The following is a 4484-nucleotide window of genomic DNA, read 5'->3' on the forward strand; positions in this document are numbered from 1 at the left end:
CCTTCAAAGAAAAAATTTTGAAGGTCTGTTTGGATGATTAGATCCAAAATTCTATAAAATTTATAGTCCAACCACTAAAAATATTAGCTTAAAACTGGCTCCGCAAACGTTATCAAATATCCAGAGCCATCTTTGCCCAACCATCCAAACAGATCGATTTTCAGCTTGGTTTGCTTTATTTTAGTTTTGAAGGTTTTATTTTCATACAATGATATGTGGTTATATCTTGAGGCCGACTAGTTTTTCTAGCTGACCTGTTACAAACTTACAATATATACTGCTTAGAATGTTGTTTTTGAGGCGGAGGTGGAACTTCGTTGCGATGCAAGTTGGTTACCAGTGGCTCAATTAAAACAGGTGGGGCTCTTCATGTTTGTGTTCTTCCAAGCAAAGGTGATTCGGGCACAATTTACCACGAGAGAAAGCCAAACCCTTTCAATACTTCGATAGTTAGATTTGAATGCGGTTTCAGTGAGACTCTACCAACAAGCAGCCCTAGCACCCAATAATAATGCTATATTAACAATAATAGAAATGTTACATCTATGGTGGAGTATGGTCTAAATTTAAACTCTAAAAAGAAGCGTTAGATTTATTTTTTTGTTTTTAGGTACGTTAAATATACTACAAAATCAGAACATTTCATTACTTCATGTAGTTTCCAACAAAAAAAAAAATTAATGATTTTCTAAGAATGGTTGTTGTGATGCGCAATAGATATTTTATAATGGTTCAGAAAATCATGATATTAGAAATACCTTGTTAGAGTAAAATTTCTAAATTCATAATTATGCATGTTTTAATGCCCTTGCGTACCGTACCTTCAAGAAGTATAGTTGGCTCCCCGGGAGTTAATGGCTGGGATATGGACTGCAGACTTACGAGACACATCATTCCTCATGAAACTTTGCCAACATTTAGTTTAATGAGAGAGAAATTTAAAAATATTAAGAGATATTTGGTTGAAAAAAAAGAAGATTTGGAATCGAAATAGGTGGCTCTCATTCCAACCATTTGATTGAAAAAAATTTCATTTCGATTTCGATTCCGAAATGAAATGAAAATGACTCAATCTATATAGAACTCAATTCCTACTATTTTTTTATGGATTCAATTTTTCATTCTAATTTTAATTTCTATTTCGATTTAAATTTCGATCATGAACCAAATGTTTTGAAAGATTTGACCATTCCAATTCCGATTTCAAGCCATTTCGATTCTCATTTCTATTCTGATTTCGGTTGTGAATCAAATATCCTCTTAATATATGGTTGCTAGAATGGTAAAGTACTATTTATATTTTTTGTATTTGGGTGGGATATTTCAAGAATTAAGCATAAGAAAATGCTGTGATCAGGTGCTTGCCAGTCCATCATAATTAATTTAGTCCGCAACGTTTCTACATCGTTCATATTTTCTATGTTACAATTCATAATTCATTCTATTTATTTTTACACCATGACACTCACTTTCGGTGTTAGAGAAAAAGTATCAAAATAAATCAATAAAAGTGATATGTGTCAGGGACGAGAAAACTTTCTCACTAAAGGCACTAACTTTCTTATCAAAAAAAGGCACTAACTTCTTCAGAAGAACTTTTCATGGATTAAAGAAAAATTTAATCCACCTATTTATATTGCATCTCTTTTCATTAACAGTGAAGGGAGTTTTCATGCAATACATGGCAAGATAGGGATTAGAGTCGATAAACCATTTTCTTTTTTAAAAAAATGAGGTCACAAAAGATTTACATACAATTCTTTTCATACTAAAAATCTAGCTTTCACTTAGACTTTACTTGGCCGCCTGAGAAGGGATTTAAGAGAGATGAAAAGAGAAGTTAAGCTAAGATTATACATGTGAATTTGGAAGATTTTTTCTATATAAAGCAGATTGATATTTTCTATCCTAACATCAAAGCAATCACCATCAAAGGAGTTGCCCTTGGAATGAGTCTGCTTTGATTTCTCAATCAAGAGAATGACATGCCATGGGCAAGTAAAAAAAGCAGATTTCTAATTTTATGTTTATGCAAGAATGGATTTACAAAGAACTTCCAAATATGTTTTTATGGAATAAAGCCTTGACAATTTGATTAAAAACTAGAAAAAATGTTTTATCTATAAGCACCAATACTTTACTGTTTCCTACAAACTAGTTTGAATTGTCATCAGAAGCTCTTGTAAATGTAATATAATTCAAGACATGAGCTGAGCATACCAAGAATAGAGTCATCATTGATGCAAAATATTAATATTGAAGTAAATAGAAGGTTGCTTACAATACATAGAAACTTCAGCTATCAATTGCACATATTTGTTCAACTGCTAGTTAAAAATTGCTAGGTATACTAAAGAATAATAAACTTCTCCATCCTATTATTTTCATGGTGCTAAGAATATAAATTCTTTTATAGTGCATGATTTAAAACTAATAAACTTCTTTTATTGAGATTTGATTTGTATTTCAATTATTACGATTCTATTATGCCTCCAATGAAGTCCAAGTCACTAACTCCAAAAGTAATCTCTTTGTTTAAAGATTTTGTGTGAATGCTCCTTTCATACCTATAAAAGGTCATTTGTAAGCACACAATTGTCCAAATTTACAACATTATATCCGTTTAGCTAATATCTTGCATCCCAAGCGTATTCGATTTCTAACCATCATATTCATGTAATATCCTGTATGCAAATAAGAATATCTACTTGCATCATGAATTATTAAAGAAAGCGTGCCAATGAAAAAAATAAGTATAATGAGCCAGGAAGTGTATGTACTTACAGTCATATTATTTTTATATATTACAATAATATTTTTTTAATATAATATAGTAAATATCAAATCGAAACCAATCCCCATTTATGTATTATGTACAATGTGTAGTACCAATTTAAAATGTATCTTCGACTGATGGATAGATTTCACATGATTGTTATAAATAAAATATTAAAATATTCTATTAGAATCACCAACTAATACCCATGCATATACAATGTACACACTTTATTAGAAGAAACGAATGCATGATGGTTAGTTAAAATCATTTCCAATGATAATTATATAGGATTAGATTTTTGTGTGATTAGATTTCTTTCTTCGGTATGATTTCTTTGGCATATATAGCACACATAACGGATTCAAAAGAAGTAAATTTGGATAATTATTGCAATCATTCTATCAATAGAATGCTAGAAATTAGATTGTCATAATTTTATTAACAATTTGACATATAAGATGATATCTAGTTTATGAACAATTTGTGATTACGATATCATCATACAATAAAATATTCATGATTATTGTATTTCTAAAATATAGAATTCATAAATTAACCACTATTTTACAACTTTACCAATAAAATAAAATTAGAATAAAGAATGGTACATCTAGATAAAACAAGAGCATAAGTGTTGGAGTTTCTCCAAAGCATGGAACATTTTTTTGTGTAAAGGGCAAACCTTATGCAACTCAAAACTCAATTTTTTTCTTCTCGAAAATACCTTTTCTCCATTGACTGTGATCCTTGGCATGCAATCCTTAAGCATTTTTGGTCCAAAAAAGAAATGATAGGGGATTGGGGTGAGTTGTATGTATCGTGGAAGAGTGCATGCATATAATAAGTATCATAACTAAAAGTGAAAAATAAAATTCTTATGAAAAAAAATAAAATAGATATATTTTTTATTTATTATGGATAATAATAATAAAAATAAATACAGCAATTGCCGATAGAGTATTTTTAAGCATGTGTTAGCACCGGTTAGAATTTATGGTACATGACATAATTATTGGTTATAAAACTTCATGTACATGAAGTTCATACCATCCAGGACGTAAATAATGAAACTAAACCGAATTATACTTTACAGATATACAAAACTTAATTTCGACTCTATCTTATATGTATTTATCGATTTTTAAACACATAATAAAAATTCATCTTATTTAGATATTAATCTCATAATATCATAGCATACAAATATTCACATGCATCATGCATGTAGCAGTACTCAACTAATAATTTAGTTGAATACTACCAAGTTTGAATTATTGGTCCTATATCCATTTTTCTGTGTTCCAGATGTTATATGATTAGGTTACAAATTCCATGTTTTTGGATCCACTTACGAAGATCCATGACCATCCTTACCTTGAAGCTCTCTTGGTCACCTAAAAGCTCCATCATCTTGAGAACACTAGAAGGCAAATATACCATTGTTAGTCTTTTCATCACACACAAATTACCTCCATCTGGAACCATCTCAAACAAATTTTAGGGCCAAGATGTTGCCCACACATGAGAGAAACCAATCTAACACACGCGCACACAAGAGCGCGCGCGCATATATATATATATATATATATATATATATATATATATATATATATATATATATATTTTCTCTCCCTCCTCTTGAAGAAGAGTAACCCAAGAGGGAGAGAAGAGAGGCGGATCGGTTCCGTCTCCATCCCCTCGCCAC

This window comes from Elaeis guineensis, chromosome 11 (assembly GCF_000442705.2).
Source record: "Elaeis guineensis isolate ETL-2024a chromosome 11, EG11, whole genome shotgun sequence".
Taxonomy (NCBI): domain Eukaryota; kingdom Viridiplantae; phylum Streptophyta; class Magnoliopsida; order Arecales; family Arecaceae; genus Elaeis; species Elaeis guineensis.